Raw genomic sequence first — 20,864 nt, forward strand, 5'->3', positions numbered from 1 at the left:
AGATAGATAGATAGATAGATAGATAGATAGATAGATACTGTAAGGAAAACATCTGCTGTAAATCATTTCTCAGTTTAAGGTGTTCCTTTGTGTCTATGGATCTCACACTTATCGACAAAACAAAAAAAACCTAAGTACAAAAGGTCTTCTGACTTCTGCTATTGTCAAGGGAGGTTGTACACGGAGACAATAGCTCTGGGGTCCTTTAATCTCTCAGGCCCTCCAATTAGCATGCAATCTATTGTCAATCTAGTGTGGTGTACTGAGGTCTGCGGTCACCTGGGCATGGCGGACATCTGCACCTTAAAGATGTTTGCAGGATTTTCTCACGGTGTGAAAGTCTGAAACCAGTGGCCTGAACTAAGAGCATGATATCAGCTCCCCTGATCCTTACTAATTGATGGTACCAGCGTGTTGGGCTGTTTGATGAATGCTGAAAGGGAGGATCTATTATTTTAGCTTCTGCCCTAGAAACAATTATTCCAGGTCATCTTCTGCCTTAATCTTTGAGGACCCTTATTATGTGGCTGAGGTGAGTAATTAAGTTGATGAGTTAAATGGGGAATAATTAGGGGATGCCTTGTTGTAAATCGCCCATCTAGCATAGGTCCATACAGTGTTTGAGAAAGCATGAAGTGTCCTTTGCATATTCATAGATGAGACCTACAAGGTTATAATACAAATGGGGCCCTAATCTTTTCTTGAAGGGACATTGCCATTTCCCACACATTCGCCATGTGGTTCACTGAATACAATGGACTGTCTGGATGCTTTAAAGGTTTTACTATGAAGTGTGGACAATGGAGATGGTAATGGGACACTTGACTTAACATCTCCATCATTTTGTGCTGGATCCCAGGGCATAAAAATTGTCCTTCAATTACAAACCCAATTATAACATAGCTAATTACACAGTCTATATTATCATCTTTAACGAGAGTTAGGGCCACTATATGACTATCATATTCCTACACTTTACTTAATTTCCTCTTGGAATAAAAATAATCATGGACTAAAAATGACTTTTAACTTGCCACTCACACTGCTGATGTTCCTTATAAATGACCGTCTGTGCCGCAAATCCGAGCAGAAATAGAGAAATAGGACCAACTGTATAAATTGCAGCGTGGCAGCTTGGCATGTTCATGGACCTAGAGAAACACTTGAGCCGAACAACAAGGAGGAAACAACAACCCAGTAGTAACTACTTTTGTATGTATCTGATTAAATCATAAAAAATAGCAAAAAAGAAAAAAAAATTGGAATTTGATTTCCGAAACCTCAATAAAATGCCTTGATGGACACCATCATGTTTAGATGGGTTTTCCTAAACTAAGAAAAGGGAGCTTATGTTGTTGCTGTCAAAAGGCTAAGGCACCAAGGGCAAATCTAATATATTGGGTTAGATTTACTAGTTTGACAAACTAGACAGTCCTAACTCCAAAGGGGCACTATAGAGTATCATATGATGTTAAGAATATATGGAAAAGGTTGACGTGCTGAGCCCTCTCCATGTAGGGAGAATGTCTGCTGTATAATACAGTAGACACCTGCTGTTATCTCAATGGCAGAAGTCTGGTGCATTTTGTTTAAAATTCACAATATGTTATGTCTAATGCAAAGCCTGAGGGATGGAGGATGATGACAAAATTTTAACATTGCTATTCTTTGAATTCTTGTGTGTCATGGAGTGCCATCTCACTGTGTACTACACTGCATTAGTGTATCCCATTGATTTCCAGTGGGTTACGCTGGAATATTTCTTCCCATTAATTCCATTGCTACAATCAAATACATCACAGCACAATTTCCACCTGTCAGCTTATTCCATCCATAATTTACCTTCGCAAATATTTTGTGCTTTTTTCTTTAGTAAAAGGACTGTGAGGGGCCTCTTGGGATGACTTAAATTTGTTTGGATGGTGTATGACAAATAAAAAAAAATAAGGTTGAACTGTTCTCAAATTTATCTCAAACATTAAACAGACAAGATTAAAAATGGAGACTCCACATGGTTCAACTTCTTCAATTTGCCAAGCAATAGATTCAATACATATAACCTTCCACTTCTCTTTTTTTTTGGACAGGTGAAGACTTAGACTGACAAATTAGACATAAGCCATACATTGTATTCAATAAAATAAGACCTATTTTACTACTTTCCACTTAAAAACCTTTGTATTGTCAATTTTTGGTTCAAGGCTGATTCTAAACATTAAGGCCAAATATTGGTGCTAATATTAAGGCTTTGATAAAGTGGGCTAGCTTTTGAAAAAACAGTCTTAAGGGGTTACTTCAAATATGTGCAGTTGAACTTTAGATGAGAGAGGTGGAACTAAGTGTAGACTTCTAAAAAAAGTTCTACAAACAGTAAAAGCAATACTGACACCTACAGGCACTTAGGAGGTGCAAAATAAGTTCCAGGCAAGTGGAAATGTTTCTATTAATTTTTTTGAATTGAAGAACTTTGTAAACCTCTAGATAAAAGTGGTTTAAAGGGATTGTCCATGAATTTCTTTTGTAGCTAATAACTAGGGCTGTTTTATACATACATCTGTCAATACTTCCAACCCAAAGCCTTTGGTCATTGTTGGTCTTGATTGGTTTACAAAACTGCGGTAGTTACGTCATGTTGACAGCCCCTATTATATGTACCATCTTTGATGGTCTTTGGCTGAGGACAGTATTAGGCTGCTGTTGGTGGCAATCTGTCATACATACTCACTTCTGCGGGCTAAGTACACCAACACAGACACGAAGCTCTGCACTTGACCTAGAGGAGAGGACAAAGTTAATTTTTCAATTTTAAACAGCCCTAATAATAATTTCTGTATAACCCCTTTAAATTAAAAAGAGATCTCAACAATGTTAAAATTAGTTCCTAGATTCTTATAGAAACACTGTATACACTAGGTTATAAAACCGGTGATTAAATTAATTGATGACAGAATGAGAACATGTTAATAACACACATGTATCATGTACATAGCATCATTATTTATTCCTACAATTCACTATCATTAAAACCCTCATGGGACCGCACTGTGGTTTACTAAAGCATACTCATATATAACATTTCCCCGGAGTGTATCTGTAGATACTTACTATATACGTCTACACTAGATGTATTCTGGCTACACAGCTGAAGTCTGCTCTGTAGTAGACAATGTAATCAAATAATGATTGTAGGATTTGTATCAATGGGTGCCATTATGTCTGTGGGTTAAGCAATTTGTAACATTCCTGCTGATATGGAGCTTTATTTAATAACGTGGTATGGACAACATTCCCAATTAGCGTGAAATCAATTGTCTTGCTCATTAACAACTCGCTGATTCTGGTGCTTCACTAAAATGGTGGAAAATTCTTCATTAGATAAGTGCTGCACAAATAGATAGATAGACAATAGAATGGCTAGGTGACGACCATTGGCCTCTTGGTGTTACAATCAGTCACCTGTTGGTTTTATTGGTGAAGTTTTGGAAGAAGCTCAGTCTTGTTGGGGCCCTGTAGACCCCACTGGTTGTTTTTAAGACTCTTTATTATTGGTGTTGTTTTTCACTTCCGTGGTTCAGTGATTTCCATGGAAGCCTCACAAAGCCATGGATTTCTATGGGTGATTTCACATTGGCTTCTATTTTAACTAATCCGTTGTCCATGTAAAAAATGATGAAAATGTCCTATTTTTTTCACTGATGCGGATCACGGAAGGCAATAGAAGTCTATGGGGCACATGTATCATAGTTTTGTCTCTCTCAGGTGAATTTTGGCAGCTACTTTTTGCACCTTATGTATGATCCTGTTTCTTTACTTGTGATACATGCTCAGTTTTTCCTATCTTGGCAGGTGCAAATTTTGGCTTCTTTTTGAGACTTTTGTTGCAAATGTCTCAAATCCACATGGACACAAGTCACATAAGGGGGTTATATACAGGAGCGGACACCAGCCATGTGTGGGGTTATATACAGGAGAGGACACTACTGTTAATTTGGGATTTAACAGGTTTCATTTTTAATGCATTTTGAAACTAATTACAATGGCTGAGGAGGTGATTTGCCTTATTTCATTACTTTTAACATTCGAATTTACAAAACGCATAGTAAACGCAATGTTAACACATGCATTAATGCGGCGTTTATATTGCGTTTTGTAAACACAAATGTTAACAGTAATGAAATAAGGCAAATCACATATCCTCAGCTGTTGTAATTAGTTTCAAAATGCATTAAAACGCAATTAAACTGCTACGTGTGACCTCACCCTTAGAAGTATCCAATAAAAAAAAATGCAAACATTTAAGAATTTTGACGAAAAAGGTTACTGTGCAAAATGTTAAACAGTTAAAGCATGTGAAATAATTCCAATTTACATGTTAAAACCTACACCAGGGGCAGATCTGCACCTAAAAAGTCGCAAAAAGCTGCAAAAAAGGTGAAAAGTCTCACGGAACATCTGGAACGTTAAGATACATGAGGCACACTGCAAAAGGTGCAGACCAAGGTGCAGACCGAAACAAAAGTCGCAAAAAAAGTTGCAAAAACGAGAAAAGTCGCAAGAAAAAGACAATTTGCCTAGCTGAAACTATGATACATGTGCCCCTATGTGTTTCCCAAAAAAAACACATGCAAAATCTGTTTTTTTTTCACTGATGAGGCTGAAAAACCTGGTGTGATGTTTTCAAAACCATGTTAAACCTTCACTTTTTTTGCAGACAGAGAAAAAAACGAAGACACAACAGAGACAAAACCAATGGATGCGCAATTGAACCCGATTTGGCAAGCTTTTTATAGCTCTGCGTAATCTGCGTGCGCTATGTAAATAAAAGAATTATTATTATAAAAACTGAAGCTGAGCATCAAATCCAACGGGAAGGAGTCCTCAGTCATGCAGGAGAAGGTATCTTTATTTTGCAACTGCAGTGGAAAAAGCTGAAACATAACTGTTATTTTTTGTTTGTTTTAATCACATTTTTTTTATTTTAGGAGGAAATAATTTTGAATTACTGTTCATGAAAATAAAATATATTGTTATTAGTAAAATCAATTTTACTTTATTATTTGTCTTTTATTGTTGTTGATTATTATTTGAAGCAAATTAGATGATTTTGTTAAAGTAAGTTTTTATTTGTTAAACCTCATTATACCAAGGCTGAATCGATTTTTAACGTCTGAAGTTGCTTTGATTTGTCACTGCGGCCCAGGCAAGTTCCACCCAGAAATTAGAATAATTGCAGTCCCTTTCATGGTGAACATTATTCAACAAAGTCCTAAACATTTCCCCTTTTCAGACACGGGGGTCACGGTTTGACTAGACGTCCAAAATCAGTCAGATTATTCTGAAAGCCGACAAAGGGGCCTTCCACAGGCTGAGCGAACTTTGCCCCTTTTGAGGGTCAAGGGTCTGGTTCAAGTTTCTTTAAAGTTGTCTGTCGCCAGGGAAACACCACAGACATACTTAATGAATATGCATCTTGTCTGCACGGCTACTTGCACTTTTCTTGTCATTCTAAGATGCAAGAAAGATGCAACATTTAGCAGAAAGAAAATGAGTACATAAATGTGAAAATAAATAGATATAACATTTACATTTTCAATTTTACTATTTTTGAAGTATATAAAAGATTAACTGACAGTAAAATGTCCACAAACAAATAAAAATGCTCACAAATATATTTATAATTCTTGATACACTTATAGCTTTTTAGGTTTTTCAATGTTTTCCATGCTGTCACTTATTAGTTCCCCTAACAGAACTGTTAAGAGTCTTGAAAATTCTAATTACTACATATGTGGGCTGGCCAATCATGGCCTGTTTCCATGACATGATGACTATGCTGCCATAACTTTGGCAGACTATAATTTGATTGCCCCATCATGCGTTGTCGTCATGAATATACATTATCAGTATAATGGGAAACCTGACTAGCATTTGCAAGAAATCGTTGACAAATGTACTTTTTTACCCCTGAAAATACTATTACCATTAGCTCTAATTATTTGTGAATATGCAAAAAATATGAATATTAAAAAAATTAAGTTAATTATTATTACCGTATATAGTTGTTTCATTTACATTCTTTTCTTTATTATGGTTGTATTTTATTATTACTTACATTTCTCTTAGTACTCTCTTAGAGTTGTTAAAAATTGCGTAAATAATTACAACAATATGGTAGGTGGTCACTAGTACAGTAACTGCATTTTTCAATAATAAGTTTTAATCTTTTTTTAATAACTCATATTCACAGTAGAAGAGGCTATACTAATAGAGAAATGCCCAACATGACTAATCAAAAAAACCTGTGTTACGCTAAACAAATAATAATTAATAGATATTAAATATGGAAAATAAATAAAATATTCTTAGTAGAACCCCATTGGCACATTTTGCAGTTACATATTCAGTTGACTTTGTTTTAATGGCAACTCTACTGTAACTTTCAACTTCAAGATTCCATAAACCAAAAGTTTCACAAGATTTTCTTAGACTTTCACTGATGGTCCCTTTGATTTTTGCAACTCCAACACCTTAAATATTTACACCCTGCTATAAAAGGCTCCATTACGTTCCTGCTCTTAGCATTTGATAACAAAGTGCATTTTGAGTTACTTTGAATGGGAATTGCAAGCTTGGTGGGAACTGAAGTTGTAGTCTTTTACGAGAAGCGCAACTCCCTACAGTAAACCCAACACTGTACGTGTTTTTATGTTTTAAAAGTTTAAAAGAATGACCTCCGGAAGCAGACATGCTGCTGAGATGTAGAAGGACTGAAGTCGGAGAGAGAAGGTTGGATAAAAGGCTTTGTGATACGAATCTCTGTCTCTACTGCCCTTAGCAGAAAGGCTTAAATATCTCCTCCGTGGACAAACAGATCAATACAAGCTTTTTAACATCTACAATGAGAGCTCATTAATGCTCTCACCGTGTCCTCTTTGTGCTCTGATGACCTGGTGGGAGCCGAGGAAAGTGAACTACAGCAAGATAATTATCAGAGGATCACTACTTCATACCATCTCCTAGTGGAATGTGAATTGTTTTTCTAATTATTCAGAACAGAAGTAAGTGAAAGTGCAAACTAATTGAAAAGACATTATGATTTATCCCACAGAGACAGAATACGACCCCGTTAGGTGAGGTTAGACGTAGTCATTAGGTGCGTTTGGCCTTTTAAATTGCACAAAGAGCAAGACAGTATTGTCACATTTATTTGGGATAATTTATGGATGGAAATCTTTATAGACCAAGAGCGAAGCGGAGAGAACATCTACTCATGGTAGATCTATGGCAATTTCTCATAGCTATGGACAAACCCCAAAAAACAGGATAAGCAAACCCAAAAAAATGGTATCAGTAACAATAATAATAGTGGTCAAAATGGATGACTTTGTTACAGTTACTGGCCTTCTTCCTTGGACTGTTCTGAGACAATGAAATGGTCTGAGACAATGAAATAATTAATTGATCAAGGTTAAGCAGGTGGATTTTTTAAGGTTATAAACATTTTTTTTATCACTGATTGATATTTCCTCGCATGACCATAAAGGGAACAATTTCAACCCCATATATTTAACCGAACCTCACCATAACTTGTCAGGTTTACTGTACACCTATTACAAACAGGCCCACACTGCTTGATGCTAAGAATGGCAAATGTATTGGGTGGTACAACTAATTTGTAGGGCCCTTCTTTTGTGAGGACACAAGGTTCAAAAAGTTTACCCCCTAGGTCAGTGATGGCTAACCTATGGCACTGGTGCCAGAGGTGGCACTCGGAGCCCTTTCTGTGGGCACCCAGGCCATCACCAGAGAGGACTCCAGGTATCTTCCTGCAGTCTCAGACAGCCCAGGACTTGCTGTGCACAGAAGTATTTTAAAGTGACAGCTCTACCTGGGACTATTTTCTGCTATATTGGTGTCCTCAGGTGCTGCTATCAATGAAAACTGTGACAGAGAAGGGAGTATAAATCACAAATTAAATTTCTGTGTTGGCACTTTGCGATAAATAAGCGGGTCTTTGTTGTAGTTTGGGCACTCGGCCTCTAAAAGGTTCGCCATCACTGCCCTAGGTGGTAAAGAAGTTGTATTTACCCCAAGACCCTAAGCCATCACAAGAAACTTGCCCTCACCAAGACAAAAAAAAATACTATTTCAACATGATAGATACCATAATTTCCCATATTGTAGTTTTATAATAGGTATACTGCCACTGCATAAAGTTTGTCTTACAGCTTTACCCTTAATATTATTTACCTAATCCAGGAGAAAAATAAATCTATGGATTTATGTACCAGTGCATGATGAAACCCCGGCTCTACCACCAAACTGCAACTTTCAAGACGCTTCCAACTGTGCTGCTGGGCAATTCTATGGCCCGGTTAACTCTTCCATCTGGCATGGCACCCACCACACCCCACCACACCCACTTGCAGTGGAGTTGGCATAAAGGGATAAGTAGTTACAATTCTTGATAAATCTGCCCCTGTGTGTATTTCACCGGCTCTATCTGTCAATGTTGTGCCATATGACACTTTTGTCTGCACTTAATTCTTTCAGTCAATGAAATTCATGATTGTCTAAGTAAATGTATATGTTCTAACAATTAAAATATGCCATTATTTTTCAAAATGTCATGGCTAATAAAATAATTTACCGTATATTCCGGCGTATAAGACGACCTGGTGTATAAGACGACCCCCCTACTTTCCTGTTTAAAATATAGAGTTTAAGATATATTCGCCGTATAAGACTACCCCTTTTCCAACGCATACAAAACACCGGTAAAATTTTTTAAAAAAACAGATTTGAATTTAACATGGTCCTTTTTTTTAATTTAAATTCTTATGACATGCAGGTATATAGCAGGAAAACTGTCGCTCATAAACATAAGGCATACAACAACAACATTACCATTACAGCACAGCCCCCAGTAGTATACAGCACAGCCCCCAGTAGTATACAGCACAGCCCCCAGCAGTATACAGCACTGCCCCCAGCAGTATACAGCACTGCCCCCAGCAGTATACATCACTGCCCCCAGTAGTATACATCACTGCCCCCAGTAGTATACATCACTGCCCCCAGTAGTATACAGCACAGCCCCCAGTAGTATACAGCACTGCCCCCAGTAGTATACAGCACTGCCCCCAGCAGTATACAGCACTGCCCCCAGCAGTATACAGCACTGCCCCCAGTAGTATACAGCCTGCCCCCAGTAGTATACAGCACAGCCCCCAGTAGTATACAGCACAGCCCCCAGTAGTATACAGCACAGCCCCCAGTAGTATACAGCACTGCCCCCAGTAGTATACAGCACTGCCCCCAGTAGTATACAGCACAGCCCCCAGTAGTATACAGCACAGCATTAAAAAAATAAATAAACTTATATACTCACCCTCCGGTGGCCCCGATGTTCGTGCGGCTCGTCTTCAGTGTTCCGCGCCGCCATTGATCTTCCCCGGCAGGCGCCTAGTATGACGAGCCGCTGCTGACGTCATACTAGGCGCCGCCCCGGGGAAAAACATGGCGGCGCCTAGCAGAAGAAAGAAGACGGCGCGGTGAGTATGTCCCATGCGCATCGCTGTGAAAACACCCGCGATCGGTGCTAGCACTGATCGCGGGTGTTACCGGTAAGCCTTTGCTGCAATATGCAGCAAAGACTTACCGGCTATGGAGAGGGCTCAGCCCGTGAGCCCTCTCCATGCAGCGCGATCCGACCGCGATCGTCTTATATGCCGTCATTACCGGCGTATAAGACGATTACCGGCGTATAAGACGACCCCAGAGAAGACAGAAGATTTTTCTGTCTTCAAAAGTCGTCTTATACGCCGGTATATACGGTAATCTGCTCCGAACACTCCAGCATTTAACTTCTAATGTACAGCAATTTATTTTATTATCAATAAAAATGTAGTCAATTCATTCAATTCATTATGCAGTTCAAAAGAATGATCAGCTGAAGTACTGCAGACTATTAGGACATACTTAATGATGATATAACAGTGCAAGATTTGCAACCTCCTAGGACCTTCAGCTACCTACCTAGATAGCTAGCTAGCTACCTACCTCCTATAAATCTATTTATCAAACTGAATGGTCTACCAGGCCACAATGAGACTGAGTTTCATCCAAGAGTCCACCAATAAAAACCAATAGGTGACTGGTTGTCTTATATCACATACAGTATTTTGGCTAAAAACTGGGCACTGGCCACCGGAACAAGTACGAGTGTAAACATCAGAAAATTCACTGACTCAACTCCAAAAAGATGTATGTAAAAATATTGTTCAATTCTTGAAATGGTAGATATACAAACAATGTCATTCTAATGCGTTTGGGTCAAACGACCCTTTCTCAAAGATAGGACTGACAAAATAATGTAGGTTATCCAAAAACAGAGAGATATATACACAAGGCTACAATACATTATGGGAGTGCCAGAGTTGATTGGAGTAGTGGATAATAATAATTCATAATGTTAGGATTATACAGTTAAGCATAGACAGATATGGTTAGGCGCAGGTGCCGTCCATCGCGTTCTACTTGCTGCGGGGCTGTCATCAATTTTTGGCACCAAACTGTAAGTCCTTACTGTTTAAACATATCTGCCCATGCTTAACTGTATAATCCTATCACTATGAATGCTTGTTATGCACTACTCCAATCAACTCTAGCAAGTGGGTAACCTCCACTTCTCTTGTCAGTCCTATCTTTGAAAAAGTGTTGTTTGACCAGGAACATGTTAGAAGAACATTAAATCATTTTTATATCTATCATTTTGCGAAAAAAAATAACATTATTTTTTTTTTTTTGGAGTTGAGCCTGTGAATTTTCTAACATTGACAATCCTACTTCTTCTGGTGCCCAGCGCCCGTTTTTTAGGTCTGTGTCTTGAAAAATCTCCATTTCAGATCATTAACCTACCCTCAAAGGGTGACATGCATATCAGCCAAGGAGACTATAGGTGAGCTCCCCATTGGGGATGTTTTTTTTCTACTCACATTTCTCAACCTCCTCACCCGAGGTGCCGCCCACTGTTTTTTGTTTTTATTCCAATTTTACTGGTTGTCTTATTATGTATAATTATTGTTTCTACATCCATATTTAGCTATCCATACATCCACACAATGTTAACCTCTTTCCATCCTAAATCATTTTGTTTATTTAGTTCATCCATTAAGATTTATTTTCAATTACCGTATATACTCGAGTATAAGCCGACCCGAATATAAGCCGAGACTCCTAATTTTACCACCGAAAACTGGGAAAACCTATTGACTCGAGTATAAGCCGAGGGTGTAGTATACAGCCAGCCCCCATGTAGTATACAGCCAACCAGCCCCCATGTAGTATACAGCCAGCCCCCAGTAGTATACAGCCTGCCCCCAGTAGTATACAGCTTGCCCCCAGTAGTATACAGCTTGCCCCCAGTAGTATACAGCCTGCCCCCCAGTAGTATACAGCCTGCCCCCAGTAGTATACAGCTTGTCCCCTTGCAGTATACAGCCTGCCCCCAGTAGTATACAGCTTGCCCCCAGTAGTATACAGCTTGCCCCCTGTAGTATACAGCTTGCCCCCGTAGTATACAGCCTGCACCCAGTAGTATACAGCTTGCCCCCAGTAGTATACAGCTTGCCCCCAGTAGTATACAGCCTGCCCCCAGTAATATACAGCCTGCCCCCAGTAATATACAGCCTGCCCCCAGTAGTATACAGCCTGCCCCCAGTAGTATACAGCCTGCCCCCAGTAGTACACAGCACAGCCCCCAGTAGTATACAGCTTGTCCCCAGTAGTATACAGCCTGCCCCCATCAGTATACAGTCTGCCCTCAGTAGTATACAGCAGCCCCTAGTAGTATACAGATAAAGAAATAAACTTAATACTCACTCTCCGTTGTCCCGATGTTCATCGCGGCTCCCGGCGGCTTCCGATCCCCATCGCGGCTCCCGGCGGCTTCTTCGCTCTTCTCTGGCCAGGAGATTGCGCTGGCCGTCGCACACTGTGATGCCGTGCTGTCGCTGCTGATGACGTCATCAGCGTCGCATCACAGTGTGCGACAGCCAGCGCGATCTCCCGGCCAGTGAAGAGTGAAGAAGCCGCCGGGAGCCGCGACAGGGATCGGGAGCCGCTGGGAGCCGCGAGGAACATCGGGGACACCGGAGGGTGAGTATTAATGTATTTATTTTTATCACTGACTCGTGTATAAGCCGAGGCGAGGTTTTTCAGCACATTTTTTGTGCTGAAAATCTCGGCTTATACACGAGTATATACGGTACATGGCCATGCTAGGGTAAGTTATATAATTTAAACATAATATGATAACACTAAATTAATAAAGATTATTATTAATATTACTTTATAATGCAATTGAAAAAAAACATTACCTTAGCCTAACTCTTGCAGGCCAGTATAATTGATTTGTAAAGCGCTATGGAATTTGATGGGGCTATATAAATAAACATTATTATTATTATTATTATTATTATTATTATTATCTATGTTTTTCATTGGCTATTTATAATCATTGAAATAATATCATATTTTAAAAAAATATTACTTTCTGTTAAATATATCGGAGCTTTTATTTTGTGGGTTAAGCTGTAGTTTATTTTTTTTACCATCTTGGGGTATTTGATACATTTTTTTAAGGGAAGGCAAGGTGACCAAAAATATTTAAATTCTGGCATTATAATTTTATATTATGGAGTTAACATATTACAAAAATAACATTTTTGGTGAGGAAATGCCAATTATTACATTTTTTTCCTATTTAAAATGGGAAAGGAGACTTTTTGGGGGTTTTATAGTTTTGTAAATTTCATATATTTTTTTTTTATTTTCCTTTTATACTCTTGTCTGTCATCCAAACTAGGGTTCTACCAGCCTTTATAGTGTTTTATAGGCCCCTTTGGAATAATTAAATTAATAATTGTAATCTTTATATAGCACCATCAAATTCCGTAGCAATTTACAAATCAAAGCTGTTTGAATGGATAAAGGCACCTCCTGAGCTGTGTATGTAATGTACAGAAAAGGGTTTAAAAATTAGGAGTATTACTTAGGTAGAGGTGTTGGTCAACTACAACAACAAACCTGTTCTTAGAATTTACACTCTTAAAGGACATCTACCACCATGAATGACTTTATGTGGGGCTTCAGGCTCCATTAACATCTAAGGAGCCTGGAGCCCCTCAGGCTCATTTGCATACAGTCATTCATATTGGTGGTAGATGTCCTTTAACATACAAAATAATAAACTTAAATAGGATCAATTCTGAGCTATTAGAAATCTCTATAGGATGTGAGAATTGGATTTAGAAGATGCAATATTTGCAGATGACTGTACAATACCCAATTGTGATGTAGAAGGAACAGTTTGTCTCCACTGATAAACCAGAGGTACATCCAGCCAGGACCACTATTTGCTAAACAAAAAGCTGTCCTTCTCTCAGTGAATATCAAAACTTTCATCACACACAGACACTCGGCTCACTGAAGCAGAAAATTGTTTCTAATGAACAAAGGCAACGACAAGTATCCTGAATACCAAATGTTAACATCTTTCAAAGGAGTATAATTTTTTATGCAAATAGTGGAAAATATAGGAAGCTAAAATATGCAACTTATTGTTAGCCACTCACTGGTGAGAAGTGCTTGATCACTGGGTATTAGGAGTGGAGAATGACATTGGTTGTTACATCGTAGCATGTTAAAGAACTGCAATCATCCCATGTATGGCTGTAACCAGCGTTGTCAAAGATGGAGGCTGAAGGAGGTTATTATATATACAAATTGTCAATTTTTGACACAGCAGAGTGTACTTATGTATTACTTATGATTAATGTGTTTATTTTATTGAATATGTAGATTTAGTAGTGCTGAAATTGTCAATGTAGTAGCAAGCAGACGAGACCCATGCAGAAGTCCGAGTTGAAAAAGGAATCTGCTTTATTGTTAAAACATAGGACGCCTAGGGGCTCAGCTCCCCATCTCGATCCCAGGTCAATCTGTCTATTTTCAGTGGATAGAAATCAGTCCATGGTCATGTGATGGACATGCAAGTGTACTAGCCATTGGTATTACATGGTATTATATATATGGTACATGTTATATATTGATTACTCTTTGAGATAATAACGGCTCGTGCACCTGTGTGAAATCACATGACCATGGACAGAATCTATGCACTGGGATTAAACATAGAAGCTTTCTATAGCAGGGCAGCAAGCAGAGATCTAGAAACCCGTGAGGAATTGATACAGAAAGTATATTGTAAAACTTTTCCTTACACAAACAATATCAATTATTTACTAAAGGTGGACAAGTGTTTTAAGGACTTTACTGAGAAAATGGTCAATTTAGATGAGGGTAGACCGTTAAAAGGTTTTTTAAACATCTCTAGTGTCTCATATATTAAATCCTGTATACTAAGTTAGGCTATGGCTAGACTGTAACGTTGGCTGCTTAACACAAACCAGTGGTAGGTAATGAAATTTGATTTCCATTTCGTAGTTCTCTAGCTGTCTTTAGAAGTCGTAGTATATGTAGAAAGATTATTATTGGTGCTTTCATATCTTTCTAAGCAACAGCGACTGTTGTAAAGCATCTTCTTTGTGTCTCCATGTTGGGACTCACTTACTTCATTCTTATGGATGAGTAGTTGCTTTGACCTGTGAACCAACAAATCACCTGGAAAATTTAAATACAGATCCTGGTTATACTAGGTGGGGCATCATCTACCCAAGTCCTCCTATAGTAGTTTATTTAGAACATGTATGCTCATGTTCCCATGCTATCACACTATATCTTTTCTGCATGCAATAAGACCACACAATAATATAGAAATCCTGGCAGTTCTAAAGAGGAAGCTCTTCTATTTTAGTTAAACTGGGTAATGAAGTCGAACATGAAATGAAATAACAAAATTAAAACACAGAGAGTGCAGAAGAAGCTGAAATATTCTGTGTGTGAATATCAATTTTCCTGTGACTATGAGAACTCCGGAAATTTCCATAATCCTTCACTGTTTATGGAGACGCAGCATTGAGCTTCTTTCTAGATTCACTGTCCTGTAACTGAATGGCTTAACATTTGCATTCAACAATATGAGATACACACAATGCAAAAAACACTGGGGCAATGTGAACATTGATACCGTTTTTCGTCAATTCTTGTTTATGACTTGGACATTGGAAATATTTTAAGGATATCTGACAATCCACAGAGGGTAAATCCAGAAATGTTAGCGGCTGGAAATGAACATTCAATAGGACAAGAGGTCTTGTTGTTAATGTTCTCTGGCTTATGACTAAAATCTCTGCTTGTTGTCTGTGGGTGTAAACATCCTTGTTAACATGTTGAGGCGAATAAATGCATTAGCCTAAAAACAACCAATGACAAGGCTGATACATTTCACCTGTACTGATTTACCTGTCATTAAGCAGAAATATAATTACATTTATGCTGTAATACAAAATAAGAGACTTATTAATTTTTATAGATTTAATACAATGATGTGCAGTGCAGATGTAAAAAATATACAATTCTCAAAAAGAGAATTACACACAATATACACACAATATAGACAAAAACAGTTTTAAAATCAAAGGGAATAAAACAAGTAGACCTTACTTCTGAAATAGAAGACATATTGGGGCTAATTTACTATGGGCCCAAATCGCTCATTGTCATCGGGTTTTCAGAAAATTACCGGTTTGCGCTGGTTTGCCCCGGGATTTTTGTGTCGCATTGGAGGATACGGAGAAACCGGGTATTTAAAAAAAAAATGTGTCGCTTGACACGCACTTACTTGCACCGGGAAGAGGAAGGTGAACTCCGGTGGACCTTGGCGCAGCAGCAACACCTAGTGGATATCAGGCGCACAACCTTAGTGAATCCCGGCAAGCTCCGAATCAACATCGGAGAACGTGCTGCGGGATCGCGACTGGACCAGGTAAGTAAATGAGCCCCATTGGGTCAGGAGGTTTGGTAGTAGAACTTTTGGACAGCCTGTCCAATTGAGATGGTGCCTCCAAAACTGACAAGGGGAGTTTCTTGGACTTTCTAATTTGAACCCACTTTTTGCTCCCATCCCCTGGCTGTGATGTCACTAAGAGGAAGATGTTCTCCTTCTACCTCTCCCCTCAGTGACTTACCTTTATGTCAAAGCTTTTTTTTTATTAAACTCCATAACTCTTGATCGTAGCATGGAATAATTGCACAATTGCCTCCAATCAACTGGGCACCTCATTATCTTTTTATCTTGTTAGGTGATTTACAGGGGTTTTTAGAGTCCTATCTACTAAAAATTTGCAAGGTTGATAGAGCTAGCACCCTGACTCTATCCTACAGTGGGCACTCCTAATTATGGTTTATGTCCATATTATTCGATGAATAAGGTTTTCCATTGTCTGTGGTTGCACTTTTGGCAGGAATGAAGCTAAATCAGATCTTTCCTTTGATACTATGTATAACACATGTTGATCAGAAAGGTAAGAATGGCCATACTTTTTACTTAAACAGACTGTACTTTGTATTTTGCATGTCAAGGCTTTACCAGCTTTTACACTGTCTCCCCTTCCCCCTGCTTCTTCAGCACTTGTGCAGTGAGCACTTGCTGTTCACTGCAAGTGCTGAGGAAGCAGGGGAGGGTAACAGCCTTTAAATCCAGATCACAAAGGGGTTAGGGTAGCCTCCCAGCCTCATTAGCACAATTTTAAAAGTTGTTTTTAGAAGGAAGGAGATCAAGGATAACAAATATTAGAACATTACCACTGTCGCAGGGATCTATGAGTAAGTGTCCCTGGTTTATCATGCTGGATTTTGATGGAAGGTTTCATTTAACCAATTTTAACTACTTTTGGGTGACCAATGACCATCTTTAATTTTCTACCTTGGAAAGTTTTTGAAGATTTTGTACATTTTTAAAATGTTGTAAGTTATTTTCTTTTTATTAAAGAATTGCATAATGCATTGATTGTACAGTAAGTCTGCAACCACTTCTGGAATAAATGAGATACAGTATGTTGATGCCGTAGGTCGGTAGAGGATTAGAATGGCAGCTCTGCTTTCCTCACATCAGTGCTCCAGTATTACTATTAAGAGGGACGGATTAATATCAGATTTCTCCTATCTGCTTCCTTACTGATAGAGCCTAATTATCCAGATAACTGATCAGAGTTGGAGGCTCCAGTGAAAATGCCGAGAGTATCAGTCATTTTTTTTTATCATTTTGTTTAGCAAATAAAGAAAATAAGCTGTCAGGACCGAGGAAGGGGCTTGTGTTTACCCTGAGAGCGTTGCCGCGGTTTTGTTTAGTTCCTTGCTGTGAAAGTGGAAATGGAGCACAGTGATGATCTGGTATCTGCTGAGATTTTGGGAAATACATGTTACATGTAGAAGTCAGGTTTATAGTCAGATTCTCTGATGAATGAAATACTTAAATGTTCTTCAATTTCAATTTTTTTTTAATTTACGTAAAAATTAGATCACTGACCTTCAGCCGGTGACTCTCCTTAACTTAATGCTAGATAGCATGTCCCATATCTGCCATCTCATCCAAACAGAATATCAGAATCAATGCAAAAGATCCCTAGTGATAAACGATGGCTATTATTTCCTGTAAATGTGATGTGCCAGGCTATAACATTGTAGAAACTGCATGTGTTAGACATAATCTCCTAAATTTCAAGTTTTGTTTCTTATGTTTATGTATAACCTGATTTATTATGATAAGTCTGAGCATTAATGGGGCAGCATGGTGGCTGAGTGGGTAGCACTTCTGCCTTGCAGCACTGGGGACCTGGGTTCAAGGTCAACATCTGCAAAGAGTTTGTATGTTCTCTCTGTGTTTGTATGGGGGTCCTCTGGTTTCCTCCCACACTCCAAAAACATACTGGTAGGTTGATTAGATTGTGAACCCCATGGGGACAGTGACCAATTTGGCAAACTCTGTGCAGCACTGCATAATCTGTGTGCAAAATAAATAAAGGATTTATTATTATTTATTATGTGTGGTCAATCTAAATGCATGTAGACTGAACAATGAAGCTTTTAGGGACCGCAGATAACATGCGTCAAAAAGTCTCATGACTGTGGTCTATCTTTTCTACAGTATGGCAATTGATCAGTGAAATATGCATTGCACTTGCATGTCTCTCAAAGTGAAATGCGTTTTTGCTGCGTCTCTTGTGTAGTCCGGTTTTTACGGACAAAAGTAGAGCATGCTGAAATTTTAACGTGTGTTAGAAAAAGCTCTTGTGTGTGCGTGAAAACAAATGCTAGTCTACCCATTGGATACAAAGGGACAGAGTGCAATGAATGTGAGTGCACATCAAAAACACACAGAACACACATGTGAAAAAGTGTGAAAGGGGCTTTAGAAGGAGCATGCTTTTTTCTGAAAATTCTGCCACTCAACTTGGATTACCAATTAACTTGGTAGTAATTCTGTTAAAGGTCAGTTTCACACTGCCATAGTAGGTTGTTGAATCAAGGACCGTGCAGTGTCCGGTTTCACAGACCAGCAAAACTACTAGGGATGGGACTCCTTGCATCATAGTGATATATGATTGAATGTTATCAGCAGTGCCAAACTGCAATCATTATTATAGTGGGGAAGCAGGGACTCCTTTCATCGTAGTGATATGTCCTGCCCTCAGCAGTGTGGTAAGTCCATGGTGGGACACTGATTCATGGACTAATCATGGCAGTATGAAACCGCCTCAAGTGGTTGGTATTCAGTATCCCAGAGTTACAGAGTAAGGTCACCATTGACGCTTTCTAATACTACATGAAGTTTAATGGAAGTTCCATACATAAAGATAAATTATTTCTCATGGTACAGTCAACATCAGAAGGGATATGCACAAGCCTTCAAGTGGATACTAGAATAGAACATGGCGAATACGGTCTCAATTTCAGATATATACTTTATACATGTGTTATTGAAGACGAGAGCATTTCTTCAGCACATGAAGATAAAATATGGGTGCTGAAATAGCGAGGGAGCTGGCTTATAATCAGGCTGGCTCTGTCCCGAACTCAGGATCTGGATGTAGCTTCTGAGCTTACAGATGGCAGAGGTGAGAATTATCAACCAATTCTGCTGGAACAAGCAAAGGTCTAACAGCCAAATTGTATGAATCCACTGACAGCTCCTGATGTCACTCTTGGCAGTGCAAATTCCGCTCCTCTTCATTTAATGGCACTTTTTTTCATAAAGTTAAAGAGAATTGTTAAATGATATGGGGAGAGGGTTGTTTTATGTCTAGGATATATGTAACTTAGTAAAAATGTGTCATGACCCTTGAAATTTCAATGATCTATGAAGTACCCCCATATGACCCAGGAATGACGACTTTCCACTATTGCTTAGGGTGTGGAGATCCTACCTAATTTCCATGATCCATGTACTGCGCTCTTTCAAGCTAAATGCTTCTTATAAGCGAATAGGAACTTACTTTATTGCCCTTATGCTGTTGTGGGGAAATGCAGTTTACTATGTTCATAGATTGTAAGCTCTTGAGAGCAGGGCCCTCTTTTCCACTGTTTAAGCTGATTACTATATTATTTCTCTCTAATGTATTATTTTGTTTGTATGTGTATTCCATGATCTGTACAGGGCTGCGGCATATGATAGCTCTATATAAAAAAGATTACTATTAATATTGTTGTTAGTGATTGATATCAATTATGTGTGTGGGGGTAGTTGCAGCATGAAAAGGGAAATGATGGGAAAGGGAAGGGAAAAAATGGTTCTTTACTTTTTCTTAGGAGTAAAATAAGGGTTAACACTTCCCAAGTAGTAGTAACTATGCTAACAATGAACAGACAGTGTACTCCATCTGATTGCATTCAAGTTTTACATTTACTTTATTTAAACACAATGTCAATACTATGTTAACACGTGTTTATGCGGTGTGTGCATAAACACACTATTAAACACAATGTTAAAAGAATGTAAGTGCATGTGAAAATGGCCTGTAGATGAGCATAAAGAGAACATCCTGTTCATGTAAACAGGAGCTGCTAGTGATTGGCCAGGGAAGATAACACACACCCCCTCCTCAGCTCCTGGATCTTCTCTCTGACAGTGGAGAGGATTACAATGGCCAGACACTAGCACTGATATCTCAGTTAACTGTGGGTGCAAGATGGAAACTTCCCCAGAATCTGTGAAGCAGCCTTTACATGATGGTATATTCATCGTTATATGTGTGAGGTGGTAAAAGGATCTAGTACTATGAAGTTACCAAATATCAGTGCTGTAAAGTATTGTATAGTGACCAAATAACAGTGCTATGTACTGTATGACACAAAAATAATAACATTTGTATTGGCCACAATATAACAGTTTTATCTAGTACCATATAGTGACCTGTTATACAGTGATATACTTTTATACAGTGATCTGTTACACAGTTCCCAAAGGGTGCTGCATATATAAATAACATTAGATAACAATTAGCCCTGTAAATTCACCAAATCATAGAATCACAGGCAGTAACGTACAGGATACGTTCTTAGGCTGCATTCACATTACAGTATGGGGGACGTATATACGGCCGACGTATATGCGGCCGATATACGTGACCCATAACCCTTCTATGGGCTCGCGTCGCCCTACGGGAGCGGTACGGTACAGCACACGTACGGCACCGTAACGCTCCGTAGCCCGGGTAAAGATAGGACATGTCCTATCTTTTCCCGTATTACGGCGCCGTGGCCACACATCGCAATGGAGAGGGGCGGGGGTGAGCTGTGCTCACCTCCTCCTCCTCTCCCCGTGCTGCCGCGTGCCCGCCTTGCTACGCTGCGGCGGGCTCACGGCAGTGGGAATGTAACCTTAAGGTTTGTACTTAAGTTGT

General features: G+C 38.9%; 1 long non-coding RNA gene across 2 annotated transcripts in view; it reads right to left on the bottom strand.

Moving 5' to 3' along the window:
* The window catches only part of LOC140068791 (uncharacterized), a 79,183-nt gene that overhangs the window by 3,449 nt on the left and 54,870 nt on the right, over positions 1 to 20,864 (bottom strand). For both annotated transcript variants that reach the window (XR_011848563.1, XR_011848562.1), the window contains 2 exons: positions 2,726 to 2,773; positions 1,042 to 1,162 (listed from right to left, as the gene is read on the bottom strand). This is a non-coding gene — a long non-coding RNA (uncharacterized lncRNA). The remainder of the gene's footprint in view (positions 1 to 1,041; positions 1,163 to 2,725; positions 2,774 to 20,864) is intronic.

Source organism: Engystomops pustulosus, chromosome 7 (assembly GCF_040894005.1).
Source record: "Engystomops pustulosus chromosome 7, aEngPut4.maternal, whole genome shotgun sequence".
Taxonomy (NCBI): domain Eukaryota; kingdom Metazoa; phylum Chordata; class Amphibia; order Anura; family Leptodactylidae; genus Engystomops; species Engystomops pustulosus.